We start from the raw sequence: 19,692 nt of genomic DNA on the forward strand, positions 1-19,692 counted from the left end.
ATGCTTTAATGGTTTTTCATATAGTGTACTGAATTTTCTAGACAGAAAATGCTGAGAATAGCAGTCTTTATTTATAGTTATACCATGGGTTTTAAAGAAATGAGTATATTCTCTGAATAAAACTGATGCTCATTAGTTTATTTATAGTAATTTGGCTTTATGTGTACAGATTATTTTATACATTCTAATTTATTGGATTTCTAGTTTTTTAACTATTTTGGCAACTAGGAAATGTTTGTTGTCTAGTAACTTTTATGGTAATAATTGTCATCTAATGAAAAGAAAGAAATTGTAATCAGCCTTGAGGGAGAAAGTGCTTTCTGTTCTTTGACAGCCCATGAGAAAACAATGCGTGATCTAGTAGGCTTGATGTTTTTAGTATACGTGCTGCCAAAGGAAGTACTCAATGAAGTTTTTCAATTCTTCATAAATTTTGTGCTGTAGAGAATATTTCCAGTATCACTATATTAGAGATAGTGGAGACAGAGAATGATTATAATCTGCTAGTAACAGAGCATGTCTTTAGAAAGATAATTTCCCCTAAAAATAAAGCTAAATTATGCTATGTGTTTTAGAAAGTATTTCTATCATTGAATGCTTAAAAATAAGCATACATGTTGTCATTAAAGAATTACCAACATGTGCTCCAAAATACTAGAGGGAAACTTTTTATACATCCTACAACTTAATTGCTTGGTTGTAACTTTTTTTTTTTTTTTGAAGAGTTTTTACTTTAGCTTTGAAGCACTTCTGTCCCTGTGATTTATTTGAATCCTAATAAATTATACATTTTGTACTTTAGCCGTTCATGTGAAAATTATTTGGAGTCATCTCAATGGAATGGTGCTGTGTGGTCTTCTGAGGCCCTGTGTCAAAGAAGTTTAATTCACTCTTAGTTTTACATTTTCAAGTGAGTATTATTGATAAATCAGATAAAACTGAAGAAAAAGTCTTTAAAGACTAAATTATTAAAATCTACTTAAGAGTGAAAACATGTAAGAACTAATTATGGAAAGCTGCTGTGTTTAGTTACTATTTTGGGGAAGTGTTTTATGGGTTATAGAAACATTGATTTCTCAGAAATGACTATACCTAGAAAAAATAGAAAAAATCTAACTAGAACATTCAAAAGTGCACGGAGCATTGTCTGTAAAGAAGCTATCTCATAATACGAGGGATTGAAAAAGGGCTCTTGCCGTGAGCCACACCCCCGTGCTTTTTGTTATATTTTTGCTTTGAAATGGTCTCACTAAGTTCCCGAGTTGTCCAGGCTGCACTTGAGCTTGCAGTTCTGCCTCAGCCTCAGAATGCTGGCACTATAGACATGCTTCCTTAGCTTACCTTGTTATGTGTCTCATGCCTTCAGTATTGGAGGTTCATTTGGGGGTTTTGATTATTTTTACTGGCAGTAGTTTTGTATTTCATAGGTCTTAGCAGAATTTTTTTGGTTTTCCTTTCTTTATGGCCCACATGTCAGAATCCACTGAAAATCTGTACACTTGAGAAGTTACTAGGTGATATGGAACTTGGGAGGCTGAAGCAAGATAGCAAGAGATTTTGAGGCCAACCTGGGCTATGCAGTGAGTTCAAGGCAGGCCTCAGCTATTATCAAGACCCTCAAAACAAAAAATAGAGGAAATATAGTTGCGGATGGTGGTGCACATGCCAGTAATTCCAGCACTTTGAAAGCAAAGGCAGAAGGATTGTGAGTTCAAGATTTGCTTGGGCTGTATAGCAAGACTTGATCTCAGGAAAACAAAAGAAAAAAATGGAAGTGTGCTGGGAATGACCTCATACTTGCCAGGCAGATGCTTATGCCACTGAGCCAACTCCCTAGTTTAGTAGTAGGGTCATCCTCTACCATACTTGGCAGAAGTATATTTTACTATGTGTGCTGTAAGTGAAAAATTGGGAAAACAGATAAGACGGGTAAAATATTCTTCACACAGCTCTTTACTGCGTAAATGACTTAATGCATATCCAGGGGAAGTAACAAAGAATAAGCCATCTCTGCCTTTTATTTGATTAATTTTCACTTTATTTCACCACAGTAAATTTTTGAGGGAGGTGTGGGGCTTGAGACAGGGTCTCTATGTAGTGCAGGCTGCCCTTGAACTCTTTTACAGCCTAGGCTGGCTTTGAACTTGCACTGATTCTCCTGCCAATATAAATACACTCCATTTTTGAATAGTACTTTTAATGTCATTGTTCTCTACATGTGAGAGGAATTGCAAGGGGAACCCTGAGGGCCCCCAGATCTACCACAGGTAGCTCAGAGCATTCCTCAACTTGGAGCATCTTTCATTCACATGATGCCCAGCAGAGCCCCAGAGCTGATGAAAATAACACTGTCTGCCATTTCATTTCTTAACATGATTCACTGTGCCACATGTTTTCAACCATTATTAATACTTCGGACAACTGTTAGTCTGATAGGAAAGGTAAAAGTTGAAGCCATGCTATGCTTGTGTCTAATAGGTCTTTGAGCTATTGCTTGATGCTGTGTTCATCTTTCAATTCTTGCTGCTTGTGGGAACTAGTATTACTTAGTCTTTTGAAAGCTCAGTTATAAAATGAGTCTCTTAATATTGCTACTCAATGTTAACAGTATTGCTTTGAGCATTAAAGATGGTGATACACTGAAAATATTTTGTGGAATGTACTTCACTATTAGCAGACCATGTAGGCGTCATCATATTGCCTGAATGGAATTATTTTTAGGTACCACTGAATTTCCTACCTTGGTTATTTGTGGAATTGCCTGAGTGCATGTGTTAACAGTGTTGGAGAGAAGGGAATACTTCATACCAAAGTTTGTACCTCTTTATCTCTTTCTTATTAGTACATGTTTGCAGTTCATGTCATTTACAGTCATCTTGGGTAGTAGTTAATGCACGTTGTACAGCTTGTTTCTTCTTTTTTAAAATCCCCCTTTTTTCTCTCCCCCCTCCTTTCCAATTTCCCTATCTCATTTTTCATTCTTGGTATTATTTGCCTTAGCTCATGTTATGGGACATAATGTTTAGATTAATTGAAGTTATTAGATTCCTCTACATGGCATAAATTTATTCTACTATTTCCCCTTCTCATGCTTTTTCCCTTGGACCACTTCTCTAATGCAAAAGATCCATCCCTTGTTCCTTCTGTCCACTCTTTTTTATTGTCTGTGTTTGTACTTTGCCTTACTCAAATGAGAGACACCATATTTTTCTGTTTGTGTATTTGTTTGCTTGAGACAGGCTTTCACTATGCAGTTCAGGCTGGCCTTGAACTGACTTTGCAGCCTAGGCTGGCCTTGAACTCAGCCTACCTTAGCCTCCCAAGTGCTGGGAATTACAGGTGTGTACTACCACACCTGCTACTATATTTAACTTTATGTGTCTGGTGTATTTTACTCAACATTGCATTTTCCAAGTACATCCATTTTCCCACAAATGCGTTAAATTTGTTATTCTTTAATGGTCAGGTAGTATTCCATTATATACAGATGACATGTTTCTGTAGTACAGCATGATGTTAATTAGATGATTAACTAGACTCCAGGTAACATTTACTAATCTTTAGCAATTATAAGTACGCATTTCATGTAGCTGTGAGGCAGCTGAATACAATATATGTTGCCATTTTACAAGTCACCTACCACAGTTGCTTGACAGGTTCCCTTTCCTGACTAAAATTTCCTCTTACCAGTTTTCTTTATACCACATGAACATATAACTGTTGCCCCAACCTTGAGTCCTTTGATTTGGATATTTATTAATACTCATCCCTCAAACATCCTTACTGGCTGTTCTATGATCTGTTCCAGCCTACTAAATTCTTTAGAGCAAATCTCTTAGCTATATACAGTAAGATTTTTCCTTGCCTCAACAATTTTGTGATATATATATATATATATTTTTTTTTCCATGTAAAAAGGCAGCCAAATTTGTGCTTTAGGGTATGACCAAAGGAAATCCATTATAGAAAAATTGATGAAACTTTTCTTATATTAAAGAGAATAAAACCAAGCAAAATGAAGCCAATCAAAATGAAACAAAATAACGAAAGCAATACTGGACTTCAAAGCAAGATAATAGGAGATCAGCAGTAGCTACCATAATATACCTTATCTTCAAAATAGCTGCCCATGCCATCAGACATAATCAAATAAAAAAAACTGAATAAAGACAAACCAATGAAAATGATATAAGACTTCAAAACAAAGTAATAGGAAATTAATAATTGCTACCATAATACCTCTTGTGATCTTCAAAATAGCTGTCCGTACCATGTTGAAAGTATTTTGTTTAGGGAATAGATTTGTTTGGGAGACACCAGAGTGGCTATTGAATAAGTGTATTGATAAAAAGTGGAAATAATTGCACAACTTATTCATGGAGTTTGTATTTCTGAATAAAAGCAGAAGAGTAAAAGCCATCACTTTCACCATTTCACAAAAGTTATCATCCAAGAGATTCTCTAAAAAACATCTTATTGATTGATGGACCTCAGGGGAAGAGAACAAGAAATTACCAAGAAACAAGCCCTCTCTGCAAATCAGTGCCATGCACAAGCTGCTGGGGGAGAGCCAGATAACAGCCCCTTCTGGCATGTGGGCTGCTTGTAATGTTTAGTGTTTCACTGACTTTGCAGGTTTAAAGCTGGTAGTCTGATCATCTATTCAGAGGATAACTACTCAATGTAGCATCTATCAGGGATCTTCCAACGGTGGTAGCCATTGTTAATTGCCTATCATCTGCCTATCATTTTGAAGTCCTGTATCATTTTCATTGTTTTGTTGGGTTGGGTTTTATTCTGTTTTGTCTTATTTGATTTTGTTACATCTAATAGCATGGGCAGCAGTTTCAAAGATAGCAAGATATATTACAATAGTCATTTTGGCTTTACTCATCTTGTTTTGAAGTCCTTTGCTGCATTCATTGTTTTGTTTTTATTGATTCTATTCTGTTCTGTTTTGTTTGATTTCCACTATGTCTGAAAGTATGGGCAGCTATTTTGAAGACAAGAGGCATTATGATAACCATTGTTGGTTTCCTATTGTTTTGAAGTCCTGTGTCACTTACACTGGTTTGTTTTGATTGACTTTATTTTATGGTTGATTTATGCCCTTTAAAATAAAAAAAAAACTTATTAGAATTATTAAATTGAAGCTGGTCTGGTGGCAAACACCAGCATTCAGGAGGCCGAGGCAGGGAATTTCAGGGAGTTCGAGTCCAGCCTGAACTACATAGTGAGTTCAAGGATAGCCTAAAGTATATAGTGAAACCTTGTCTCAACAATTTATAAAAACCCAAAATTATTAAACATTTGTTTTTAGTGAGTTTTAAAATTAAGCATTAAGCAATGATTTATTGAACATGCTAAAGTATAAAAGTATTTTAAACAATCACAGGAAAATAAACCCACATTTTGTTGGGAAATGATGATTCTTTTTTTTTTTTTTTTTTTTTTGTCTTTTTCGTTTTTATCGGTACCAGGGATCGAACTCACGACTGCCTGCTTGCAAGGCAGGTGCTTATGCCGCTGAGCTAAATCCCCAGCCCCCGAAATGATGATTCTTATCTGTGCCTTCTCTCTCTCCCTCCTCTTCTAACAACTGTCTTACCAGAGAGAGAGATTTCATCTGTGAGAATGTTTTTATATCTCTCTTCTATACTTTCTTAGGACATTTACCTTTCTACTCAAAGACTACCCTCAAAAACAAACAAACAAATAAACAGATTCTGTGTAACAAAAGATTCCTCCCTCCTAGAGAAGCCAGTGGCACTGTGTAATTCACAGCGAGTCCCTCTTTTTTCCTGTTTTATTCTCCTTATTGTTGGAGTAATTATCTTAATGTAACTACCCAGGAGCCAGAGGCGAAGTAACACTTAGAATTTAAAATCAAAACAGCAGGTGTGAAATTTTTGGTAATGTTATTATCTGAACTAGATCTGATCTTAAATGGAGGGACTTTTTCCACCAAAATTTAATGTGCCCTGTAGGTTTCATTCTAACACTAAATTGTAACTTAAAAGGGTAGGTAAGCCTCTGGGGGGAAAAAAAAAAATAATCCGATTTTACAACTGACCCTTCTTACCTTGCAAAAAACCCAAGGATTATGTAATCATTCAAATCTTTACTTTGTTACAGTACTTTCCACTGTGGAATCACAAATTGCGTGAGAGTTTATGGTAATCATGTAAGAAAAGAGAATTTGCCATTGCCACTGCGTGCATTAGTAGCACTAAAATGCAACATGGAGAATTTATTAAGAGCTTATCACCATTGCATTGTATGAGGAACGGAGGAATGTCATCTACAGTTGTTTCAGGAATATAGTAAAGTGTGTAAACCAGATAGATAAATCCTTAACATTTCTCCTCATAGATGTTGATTTTGCATAACTTCAACAGCTCAGATGTTTATAGCACTCTTCTTCCTCTGAGCAAGTTGGCAACCCTGAAGAAGGTAAATGCTGGAGTAATTATTTAGCTTTTGTCTTTCACTGCCTGATTTAATTGCTATTTTGAGGCTTTCTGTGGATATTTGAGTAATGGATACAGTTTTGCGTGTTGCTTTTTAAAGGTGATAATATTTGTCTTTGAGTAAAAATGCCTGAACAGAAATTTGTGAGGATCGATTGAGAGAAAATGTGATAAGGAAATCATAATTTTGAATATATGCATAAACAAATTAAAAACTTTAGCTGTAATGTGGCACAAAACACATAAATATCATCACCATTTGGGGCAGTCATCTTTACTCCCTCTACTGTTATTTTTCTGATTTGCAAAGTGTTTGTAATTCTACTGTGGTTTAATTGTATTCTCTGTGAGAGCTTGAGGGTTTTTTTCAACTTTATCTTTTTTTATTGGTGCATATTTGTGGTACAGAATGAAAGGATTCGTTATGGTATAATGGTACATGGTAGAGCTTATGTGCTTTTACAGACCGTATAACAACTAAGCATGTCCTACAGGATAAAAATGTGTAGAGACGGAAATAGAAAAACAGTCCGTTGTGGCTACATACAACATTGCTATACAGCTGAGCAGCTTTGGAGTTCAGCTGGTCTGTGTGCAGAAGGCAGTGCCAGTTACATGGCCTGATAGGTTGTGTTGTTTAATAAAACATAGAAAGCTTTGTCTGCATGTGAGCTTTTGTTCTGTTAGTACAGCTAATGGCAGATGTGTTTTACCTAGCCCCTGTGTATTTCTCTCACATTTGGACAAATGACCTAATGTTTGACTTGTAGAGAGGATAGCTTTAGTTAATAGATTCTTTTCTCTTTGTGGTATTTCTATTTTAATTTCCCAACCTAACAACTGCTTCAGGGATTGTTGCTGCTGAGGGGTAGGTTTATAGAAGTGAGTATAAAGCAGAGGGTGGGTGGCTACTAAAGGAATCTATTGTTCCTATGTTTCATGTCTGTTTCCTCTAGGGCAGTGGTGGCAAACCTATGGCATGGCTGCCAGCAGGCTCTTTATATCATTGAAAGCTCCAGAATGTTCACCATCACTGCTCTAGGATATCTCCTGAATCTTCCCTGAAGGCATCCTAGGTGTGTAGGAACAGAGGAGAGAGAGGTTAATTCGCAGTGAGGATGAACCCAGGCCAGTGAAAGGACCTTACTTAAAAGGTAAGATAGTCATATCTGTCCACTGGAGAGTAGGCTGACAGTCTTTCATACACAGAGCAGGTTCTGCCCTATCCCGCTCAGTGGGAATGATGTAATCCTGTGAACAGTTCAGTGTCATGACTAGCTGTTGAAAATACCACTCTCATTTTTTTTTTCAAGTAAGTAAAACAATATTTCAACACCCTTATTAGCGGCCCATCAGCGGCAGGCACTCACTGAGAATCCTGCAGAGATTACACAGGATGCTGGTTTATGCTCTAGCAATATAATTCCCTCTCCTCTCCTTGCAGGGCATCATTAGAGAACGTAAGAGAGAGGGTGATTACATTGCAGGGGACAACCTTAAATCCGCCCACACTTAAGACACTTATAAACACTGACACTCTTTAGATCAAACGTCACAGGATATTGAGAATCACTGCCTTTGAACAGCAGCTCTGAAACCTGACTGTACAGTAGTGGGTTCCTAGGAACTTGTACAAAAATATTGGTTACTGAGGCCAGCTCTGAAGGTTCTGCTTCAGTAGTACAAGACAGGGGCTGGAGTGCTATATACATCCTCCCTCCCTCCCTTCTTGCCCCTGTATTTTTAAGTTGTTTTTAGAATTCCTCCAAAGCGATTCTGGCACATAGCATGGGAAGGGCTTCTTTAGGTCACTTTGTATATGCATGACACATAATTCAGTAAGCAGGACGTAGATGAGCCTCTAAAAATGGGGAAAGGATGTATGTGCTGTTGGATTTTGGGTATAATAGCTGAGTTCTGCAGGTGCCGATGAAGGGATCTAAGCCCCAATCTTGGATATGGTTGGGATCAAAGAAGGGGTAAGTGGGACAGCAGACTATGTGTCATGGCCTCATTCTCATCACCGTATGAAAACTACCCATCCTGCAAGTTTTCCTTAGAGCATAAAGGGGAATTGCGCTCCAAAAGGCCATGGAAGACATTGTGACTGGGAAGTAAGGGGGAGACTGTAGCTGTCAAACCAGCATGAAGCCTATAGCTGTATAACATGTGCATTTTATGTAAAAATACCTAGTATTGTCCTCATAAATTGACTACAGTTGGGTTATCTTGATAATAGTAACTCACAAAAAATGGAGTACATATTTTGAGCTGTCCTAAGAACTCCTTGTATAGCATTTTGAGGAGGGTGCGCTTATTATCACATTTCGCCAAGAAGGAAATTGAGGGACTGACAGGTTAACTTGCCCACATCACAAAACCAGTAAGGAGTGGAGAGGTGTGAAAGATCCAGTTCTCAGAAGTGTTCCCCTTTTTCTACTCCATACTGCATATCACAAAACTACAGGAGAGGAGAACGCTGGGTCTTTTTATTGTTGTTTTGTTTTGTATTGGTACCGGAAATTGAACTTAGGACCTGGCGCTTGCCAGGCAGGTGCCAGCCACTGAACTATACCTCCAGCCTGAGAAGTCACATGTTTGTGACTCAAAACAAACCCATAACCCCAATATTTTATTCTGAAAAAATGTATATGAAAACCAAAAATGAAGGTGTAAGTAATTTGGGGTTTGTGTGTGATGATTTTAAAGTTAAAAAATTATCATTTTTAAAATGATAATTATCATGCACCTAACATTTATGAGAGACTGCTTTTAGAACGTTTCTGAGAGGCCGGGCACTTCTAAATACTGTTTAAAGGAGGAGGGGGCCTAATTCTTTTCATTGCCAGCATGCATTTTAGTCCCCATAAATTCAACTCTTACTATTATTGCTTAATACAATATTTCAATATTGGAAACCCTGAGGAGAACTTGCTCTGGCAATCTTACTGTGCCTTGCTTCACTGCGCCTTGTGGTTAAAACAAATATTGTCTTAGGACAGTGATGCCTTCGCTGTTATTATTTCTGCCTTCACCATCATACATATTTTTTTATTTGCGCTTCTTTTATACTCGTTCTATTCTTCAAGAGTGTCTTTATAAAGATACATCTGTTTAGCTTTGGTGATTAGCAGAAACATTAGCAGACCTACTGCTTCAGAGCATAAATAATTAATGGATGTTTCTCATTAATTTCTTCTGAAACTGACTCTTGTTAGACTACAGTTAGATATATTTCTTGAATTAAGAGCAGATGTAAGGAGCAAGGACTCTCTGCCTGTTTTCAAAATAGGCCATTCACTTTTGAGGGAGAATGATGACATCTGAGTCTATCACAGACAATAAAAGAAAATCTATTTTAATGAGACGCACTACATTTCTTTGTTTGCTAAGGGCATTGCGTTGCAAGGTGACTGTTTGGCAATCTGTTTCTTTAATTTTCTGCACGAGTCTGTCTGTTATCCCAAACCCAGCGATCCCTTCTGGTCCTGCACTGGACCTCCCTTTGCCTAATAAAACAGCCCTGCCTCACTGCCTGCTGGGGGCTCCTCTGACTTGATACCCACACAGTGCAAACCTTACCCCAGTTTCATTTTTTAGTTCCCACCTCTCTATGTACTAAAACATCTCTTATAAATAAGCTGTCCCAATTAATGGGAAGGCAATAAAAGTACAGTTTCTAAGCAAACAGCCGAGTGAAATTCTTCCCTGAGGGCCTTAGCCTAATTAATAGTTAGATTTCCTTCTCTGAAAAGAAGTGCACACCAGTGTTTGTCTGCTTCTGACACCCAGAACAGGCAAAGCTCACCCCTGCACATCAACGGTATCCTGTTGATCTTCCAAAGCTGTGAGAAATTATTCAGCCTGAGCTGGGCTGCACTTTACCCACCAAAGGGCCATTATAGATAGTCAAGCAACAAGACAAAGAACTAGTAGAATAGGTTTGTTCATACAAAAGTAGTTTCCTCAAGCGTAGTGCTAATGTATGATTCCCGTGTGGGCAGGCTAACATTCTCGGTAGTGGGAACCACTGCAGGAGAGAGGAGCTATAATTCTTGAAAGTTTCCTTAGCCATGCTGCTTCCTTAAAGTTGACCAAAAGATAATAATGCCAGATATTAAGGAAAAATGCTTGTATCAACTAAAAAGATTAATTAAATAAATTATAGGCTAGCAATTCAGCTAAGAAGACCCCACATATTATAAACAATATTGTCATAATCAAAATAGTTATTCAGACCATGTCAAACATAGAGTGTTAAATAATATTTTAAAGCATTTTTAATGTGTCATTTCATTTGAAAAACTTTTTTTAATTTAAAATTTTATTAGTGCATTTGCAGTACATAATTACATTCATCATGGATATTGATACACGTACGTTGCTTAAATCTTTTTATTTCCCGTTTCCCTCTGTCTCTTGGTCCTTTTCCCATTTGCAAAAGATCTATGTCCTTGTTTTTTGTTATCCATCTTTTATTTTGCCCTTTAAATTATTTATACTTAGGGTTTCTCATATAAGAGAAACCATGTGATGATATTTAAGCTTCTGTGTCTGATTTATTTCACGTAAGATTATTGCCTCAAGGCACATCCACAGTAATCCTTAAGGTATATATTATTATACTAATTTTTCAGGCAAGAAAACTAAGCCTAGAGAGTAAATGACTTGCCCAGGGTCACATAGAGAAGAAACAGCATAACTACACTGTTAATTCAAGCAATAGGAAATTTAAAAAATTGTGCAAATAGATTGATAAAAGAGAAAATGACATTATGAAACTGATAACCCATTAAGTTCTCATTTTAATTTTTAAAAAGAAGATAATTTTCTTCTTTTACTAGTGATCATATGTCATTTTTTCATTTTTCTAATTGGAAAAAATCCCTTATATTTGAAATACATATGTTGAGTTATATTTGGTATAAAACACATCGCCCTACAATGTTTGTTTAGTATCAACAATGTCAAGTTAACATTCCTTCGCTAGAGATTTTTTTTTTGGTACTAGGGATCGAACTCACGACAGCTTGCTTGCAAGGCAGGTGCTTATGCTGCTGAGCTAAATCTCCAGCCCCCCGCAAATTTTTATCTAAAGTCAGAAAAGCAGACAACTTGTGAAAAAAATTTTTGAAAAAGCATAAAATTTCACTTTTCTGTTAATTTTTTCCCACTCTAGCTTGAGTCAATGCGTAGAGGAAATACTAGGCCAAATGCTTTCATGTCTAACGAACTGCAATGCATCCCCAGGCTGAGGCCAAACCTGCATGGCCAGAGCTAGGTGAAGGGATATGACAGGAAGACCATACCAGAGTGCTCACAACTCAATCTCAATATTGGTTTCTTTAATAAATGGAGTCATAAAGTTGTATTGAAGTGAATATACATTATTAGTATCGCTTACCATGTTTATGATCCACTCCACATCAAAGTGACATAAAAAAGCAGAGTTAGTACCAATTAATATCCAATTGCTCATCAAACTTTAATTTGTATTTGCTTTCCCCTGATTGATACATCTTTTATAACTGAAAGGCTCCATCTCTTTATAACATATGCTATCATTCAAGGCCACTTGTTTTAATCACTCTGCAAACCAGCATGAAATTGTCTAATAATTCACCCAGGTTTTGTCACAAGTGCCTGAAGTTACAGCAGTCTTTTAAAAGGAACAGCAGTCTTCCTCAGAACACTGGAAATTATTAAAACAGCAGCTCAGATCCCTGTCTAGGAAGAAGTCTTGGCTGATTGATGAATAAAATACTGAGTTTTCAAAGGCATGAAGTTTATTTCTTTTTTCGTCCACTTGTTTGGTTTTGATAGTGAAGTTGAACAGGGTTAATAGCTGTGGACCTGTTGGTCTTGGCTTTGAGGGAGAGGTGTTGTCTGTGACCTGGCCCTGCAAGTACAATTCACAATAATTACTCATGTACAGCTAGTGCTGGTTTGGATTGTCCATGTGATAAAACAGACAAGGAAGCAAAAATACTGATATCATTGGTATTGCCTTTGCTTAGACCTTCTACAGATAGCGACTTTGGAGTCACCCTAGTGTCTTCCTTTTGTTTAGCTGTCATAATAGCTTGAAGGTCTCTGGGGCACGTGGAGAAAGACTTCTAATACTCTAGGACTTTCCTTGCCCTTTCAAAGACAGAGTATGTCTTTGCAGAGGTCCAGGCACTTCTGTATTCTAAAGGGACCTATCATATCAAAATGGAACTATGAAATTGGCACAACCTAAACATCACGTTAAATAATGTAAATGCTTTTAGCATTTAAAGAAAAAGAAGAGAAGGAAATATAATCAGGAGGGAAAAGAAGAGCAACAATGAATTTAAGTATAATGGCACTTGGAGAAAGATCTAAAGGAAGGTCTAAAGGCCATGATATAGAAGGACCCTTTAAAATACACAAGTGGCCTGAACCTCAGAGGAGACGTGCTTTGTCACTGAACCTGTGTTGGAAGTCTCTCTCTGGGTGCTGGGATCCCCGCGGGCATCCTGGACACCTTCAGGCTATTACAACATCTGAACAAAATGAAGATGTGAATGATTCCAGAGAAATTATCTGTACAAGACGGAGTCAAAGGTACAAGGCCCAGGAGACAAATGAAGAAGAACAAGGATTTTGAGTATGATCATATTTGGAGAAAAATCCATAAAAGTCTAAAGGCCCTGCTCCAAAGGACTTGGGCCAGTGCCTAGATCCAGAGCCCTGGCGAGCTCTGCACAGGACAGAGAGGGCAGTGCTGCCTGTGGCCGGATGGAAGCAGGTATGGAGCTCTGTGATCCTTTGAATTGTTTCAGTAGGCAGACAAAACATCGTAAAGTGTGTTTTCTCTGCCAAGTGTGTTTTCTCTGATGAGGTAAGAGTTGGATGATAAATATGATCCTAAGCTACTTCCTTCCCTCTGCCACTGGGATTTGGGCGAGACTGACTGAGACTGTGCAAAGCAGTGTGATGGTCTCCTCCTTCTCCCAAATACAGGGCAACGCCGAGTGGCGAGTGCAAATCCTGGCTGGGAACTCACTTCATATCCTCACTCTGCACCCTCTAGCTGTGAAATATTGGCTATGTTACAACATTTCAGAGCTGCAGTTTGCTAAGAATGCAGGATAAAAAGGACTCCTTCCTTCCCATAGGATGGCTGTGAGCATTAAATGAGATTTCCCTATCAAAGTACATGGCATAGTCCTGGCACAGCATAAATAATTGGTGCAACAAGGTACAGGATTATTAAAAAGAACTATTGCTTGCTGGGCTCACGGCTGCAGAGCTGGGAAGATGGACGAGGAGAGCCGAGCTCTGCCACCTGCCAGAATGGTCCGGCGTTCATATTATCCAGGAAGACTTCACACTGTGCAGGAAGATCCAAAGGACAGCACTCACTTTGTTACATTATGAAATATTTCAGACTTCTCATAAAGTTTAGGGAAGAAAAGTACTCCCGATCCATCTTGAGGAATAAAACATTATGAACCATAAAATGCCACACATCTATTAAAATGAATGAACTAGAGCCGTGTGGATAAATCTCAGAAACACACTGCTAATCAAAAAGAGCAAGTGGCAATTGGATGCATACAATATGATGCCATTTATATCAAGTTTATAAACTCGCACAACGATGCTGTGTGTGAACTGATTAGTGATGCATGCAAGTGTCAGGATGTGCAGGGGAACATGAAGCAAGGCTTTGAAGGATGGGAGTCCTTTATTTCTCAGGTGACCTGGCTTTGTTCTCAGCAGGGCCTAGGTCAGATGCTCCCCTCCCCGATATCTTTACACAGATGTTAGCCCCTGTGGAGACAGAACTCCAGGCAAGCAGTGTTAAATACACTGAAAGCAAAATTCTTCCTTTGAATGTACTCAGCTCCCATTAAAGTCCAGGGGCGCTCTCTCTGCAGGCCCCAGTCTCTTTCGGACTGCACGGTGCTTCCTGCACATCATGACATGACATATTCAACCTGAATTCTGAAGGTTGGATGTAACATGAAAGCAGCCAACCAACAGCATAAATGTATATGAAATGAAATCAATAAAAAGTGTGTTTTTTCCATCTATTGAAGATAGTCCTAGGAGTATACATCACAGGAGCTAGGACGGTGCCAGGGAGATGCTCACAGGAGGATGAAGGCAGGCAGGAAGGAGGGAGGGGGGGGACAAGGGGTGCTTGATCGGGGGGGGGGGTCGGGGTTTGCATTCGCTGTGTGAGGCAGGTTTAATGAGAAATGTCCTTCCTTTCCCCTCATCACTTTAAAAAATCAATTATCAATGCTTATGCGATGAAATAGGGATTTCTGTTTTATTCATTTCTCTTTATCCTGAGACTGACTCCTGAGATCACATTGATTTCTTTTGCAAAAGTTGGTAGACAATTACAAGGTTATACTATCAAGTTTATAAACTGAAATCAGGCAGGGAGAGATGGTTTTATTCGACATTTTTCCTTCTAAAATCACAGAGGAATTTTCCTATTTCTGGCTGATAAAATGCCAGGCACAGCGATGAGTACTTTGTGACAGTGATTTCCTTTACTCCTTGTAATAAAAATAGAAGGTGGCATCTCAGAACTTAGGTGAAACCAGAAGTACAGTGTAATACATACAGGACTAAACTCAACTACGCCACTGTCTGTCACCACACAGAACACTCATCCTACTAAACCTCACTCTGGGTGCAAATAGTGTTCTGTGTTTGGTACTGAGGTGCTTCTCCAAATGTGCTCAACTTCGTACCGCCCTCCTGCCGGCAGGGCTTTGGAAAGGGCTAGAGTGACCTGCTCTAGCAGAAAGCGTGCATTGAAAGTGATGACGTGGTTCAGTAGCTCGTCTTGCTCCAAAACTTAGACCTCTTCTCTAATCCCCTTTTGCTCTAGAATAACCTCGCCGCAGCATTACACCTCTTTACTCCATTTCTTTTTTAATTTTAATTTTTATTGGTACACATTCATTGTGGGGAGTTGGTGCATGTACACACACATCGTCATCCTTTTTACCTCCCCTTTCTGTCCCTGCTCTCTCCCCTTCTTTCATTCTTTTGGTCCACTTCTCATTTGCAAAAGGTCTACCTTCCTGTTCCTATTACCTATCTTTTGTTTGTTGATTTTTAACTTACTTATACTTTGGGTTTTTCATAATAGAGAACCCATGTGATACTTAAGATTGTGTATCTTATTTTACTTAACATTGTGGTCTCAAGGCGCATCCTTTTCCCTACAAATGACTCGGATGTATCCTTCTTTATAGCAGAATAGTACTCCGTTGTGTACAAATACATTTTCTTATTCATTCGTCTCTTGATAAACATATGGGCTAGTGTTATGAGTTGTGCAGCTATAAATGTGAATATGAAGGTATTATTGTAATATGGTGTCTTGAGCTCTTTGAGGAAGACACCAAGGAGGGGAATAGCTGAGTTGAATGGAATTTATATTTTTCCTCCACTTCTTTTAACGATCTTCTCTCTCAAGGCTGGGCCCCGCATCTTTTCCAGTATTGTATGTCTATCTGAGGCATTAGGTGATTGAACCACAGGCGAACATCTGACCTCAATTAAGGAAAGCAGACATTTGAAGGTAGAATCAGCCACACTGTCTTCTGGGAGTTGGGACACAGAAGGAAAGAGATTAAGAAATAATGTCTTCTTCTTGAGTGGTGACATTGTTTAGAAACTCCAAAATTATCAGCTCTATAGCTGCATGTTAAAGGCCGTTTCTTTTGATTTTCAGTGTGAGTATTTCTTTTATTTTTCTCTTCCTTCTCACAACACTTTACTTGGAGGTCAGTAATCCTTGCTACTACATCATTGTTGGTTCTTTGGTTTTGGGTATGTTTCTCCAGATTCCAGCTTATCTCACATTAGTTATGCTTCAGAATTTTTTCTTCTAGTAGATGGTCATGGTGAGGACTCGCCTTAATTTTTAAAATGTGCTGACAACTGCAAGCACATTCAGCCACCTTATCTTTGGCAAAGGGGCCAAACATGTTCACTGGAAGAAAGATAGCCTCTTTAATAAGTGGTGCTGGAAAAACTGGTTTTCTACATGCTGAAAACTTAAACTAGACCCATGTCTATCACCATGCACTAAACTAAAGCCAAAATGGATCAAAGATCTAAATATTAAGACAGCAACACAACGTCTGGAAGACAAAGTAGACAGAAATCTTGAGGACATAGGAGCAGGGAAAGAGTTAATGAACAAAAACCAAACTGCATGAAAGTACTTCAAAGAATCAACAACTAGGATCTTGTCTTATTAAAAAGTTTTTGTACATAGAAAGAAATCACTAACAGAGTGAAAAGAAAACCCACAGATTGGGAAAAGGTTCTCTCAGACAAAGGACTTCTATTCAAAATGTATAAAGAATTGAAAACAATCAGGTCCCCCAAATTTAAGACCCAATCCAAAAATGGGCATCTGAGATGAACACACAATTCTTATATGAAAAAATACAAATAGCAAATATATGAAAAAATGTTCAGCATCATTAGTTACTTGAAGAATGCAAATTAAAACTACACTGAGATATCATCTCACTCCAGAAAGAATGGCTAACATTGAGAAATTAACCAATAACAAATGCTAGTGGGACTGTGGGGGAAGAGGAAACTTCTCCACTGCTGGTGGTTATTAAACCATTAGGGAAATCAATGTGGAGATTCCTCAAAAAACTAGGATTGGAGGTCTTATTTGACCCAGCTATTCCCCTTCTAGGTATTTTCCTAAAAGAATAAAAAACATCACGCCACAGTGATATACGTGCACCCATTTTATAGCAGCACAATTCCTAATAGTCAGATCTGATCTAGGAAACAAACCAAATGCCCATCAACTGGGGATTGGATAAAAAAGATGTGGTATTTTTATATGACTGAATACTAGTCAGCCATAAAGAAAGATAAATTTGAGGCTTTTTTAGGTAAATGGATGCAACTAGAAACCATACTCATAAGGGAAATAAATCAGACTTGCTTGTGTAAACACTGTGTTATCTTGCTAGTATAAGAAAATGTAAGTAAATAAGATCCAAAAGTTACAATAGATATAGTAAAAGGGAAAGAAACCATTCAAAGGGAAATTAGATTGTTTGATCAATCTTGCATGCCTGTATCTGGTAGCCTGAGCAATTAATTACTTTGAAGATAACAATATGCAATGTAACAACCATTGTTAAATTCCTATCATCTTGTATTGAAATCCTGTATCAGCATTGTTTTTTTTTGTTGTCATTTTGCTTTTATTATTGTTTTATGTCTTCTTCTCTATTTTTCTGTTTTTTCTATTTAAGATAAAAAAATTAAACAATTGTTTGATTCTTAGCTTTTTGGTTTTCTTCTCTTTAAAATTAAAAAATAGATAAAATGGTAACCATTGTAGATCACTTTGTATTGTGGTTTTAAATTTTGTACTATGTTCACCTTTTTGTTTTGAATGACCCAATTTTTTATTTGGTTTTATTCTTTTCAAAATAAAAAATATAGAATAAAATAAAGATTTTGGGGGCTGGGGGTTTAGCTCAGTGGCATAAGCACCTGCCTGGAAAGTATAAGGTCATGAATTCAATCCCCAGAACCAAAATAAATAAATAAAATAAAGATTTTAAAAAACTTTTAAATAATATGAAGAAGATGTTTATGGTTCAAATCAAGTATATTGTTTGATCAATCTTGCATTCTTGTATCTGGTAGCCCTTGCAATTACTTTGAGGATAACAATATGCAATATAGCAACGTTCTTAAATTCCTGTCATCGTGTTTTCAAACTGTTCTTCACACTGTTTTTTTATGTTGCTGTCATCATTTTGCCTTTGTTGTTTTTTAATTGTTTGTTTGTTTCTTGATTTTTCTGTGTTTTTTTTTTCTCTTTAAAATTAAAAAAAATGTGCCAAAAAGTCACCTGACACTTCTGGCGCTAGGTGTTGAGTTGGTGACGAGGTGCAGGGCATCCTCTCAGTGTCCATCAGCTCCATGTGTGAACTGAAATTTGTATCATCTGCAGACAAGGACAATCTGATCCAAAACAGTGGTTAGAGCCAGAGTTCCTCAAGGGTTATATAAAAGTCAGTAACAATTTCTAATCAGGTCCCCAAATATGTCTACTTCATGCTAGGAAATGCCTGCTCCCCCTGATTTATTTATTTCTTTCCAATATAAACAAATATTACAATTTCAAAGTAAGACTAGCTTCCCAGTTTATATATAGCTTCTCGATTTATTCTGTATTTAGGTTCACAAAGATCATTGTCCTCTGAAGTAGTCATCACTTGCTTTAAAATAATTTTTAGCCCTCAAGTAATTTACATTCATTGTAGAAAAATCAGAAAATAGAGATAGCCCCTCAAAAGAAAGAAAAGGAAAATCAACAACTATCTGATAATTTTTGTATCTACTTTTAGAGTGTCCCCTATGTATAATGTATTATGTGCTCACAATATTACAAAATAAAATCACAGTGGTCTTATAGTTCCATTATGCTTTTATTCAACAATAAGTTATCTTTCTACAGTTATAAAAATATTGCTTCTACATTATTTTCATACTTGCTTATTTGCTCATTTTGGAAAAACTTTATCTCACTTATTTTTCATTTGGTGACCATTACCTAGAGTTTTTGAAATAGGTTATTTGACAGAAGGATATCTTTTTTTAAAAATTAATATCCCTGGGCAGCAACGTTTCCTTTATGGATGCCCAGATGCATTAAAGGTCTTGAAGCACTGGACATGCACTTCATGTGCAAGAACCTAAATACTGTCGTCTACTCTTTCCTACTAAGAAAAAGGAGAGAGTTTTGAGGCCTTCGGCCAAGTCATCGGCAGAGCCCCAAAGAAGACTCAACGTTCTAATGGCCCAGTCCTCTGATCAAACCACAAAGCCACACTGCTTCCCTTTCCGCTGCTTGAGGAGGAAAGTGCTGCCTCCCTCCGAGGCTGAATGGTGATTTGCCGCTCACAGCCCAGGCTGCTTAGCTGGGAAGCACAGACTCCCGGCTCTCAATTGCGGGTGAAAGCTTCTTATCATGTGCAGGACCCATTGATCTGTTTCGACAATGACTCCTGAGTTATATGGCCCCTAAATGTGTGCTGCCAGGGAGATCTATACTGTGGACGCGGTGATGGTACTTACTGGAAGCTATTGCCTGATAGATGACTTCTGCTGTTTTGTCTCAATGAAATATCCCTGTGCACTTGGAGATGGCTTCCCTCCCAGCACTTTCCCC

This window comes from Cavia porcellus, unplaced genomic scaffold, assembly GCF_034190915.1.
Source record: "Cavia porcellus strain 051 isolate PalLab524CR breed Dunkin Hartley unplaced genomic scaffold, mCavPor4.1 scaffold_21, whole genome shotgun sequence".
Classification (NCBI taxonomy): domain Eukaryota; kingdom Metazoa; phylum Chordata; class Mammalia; order Rodentia; family Caviidae; genus Cavia; species Cavia porcellus.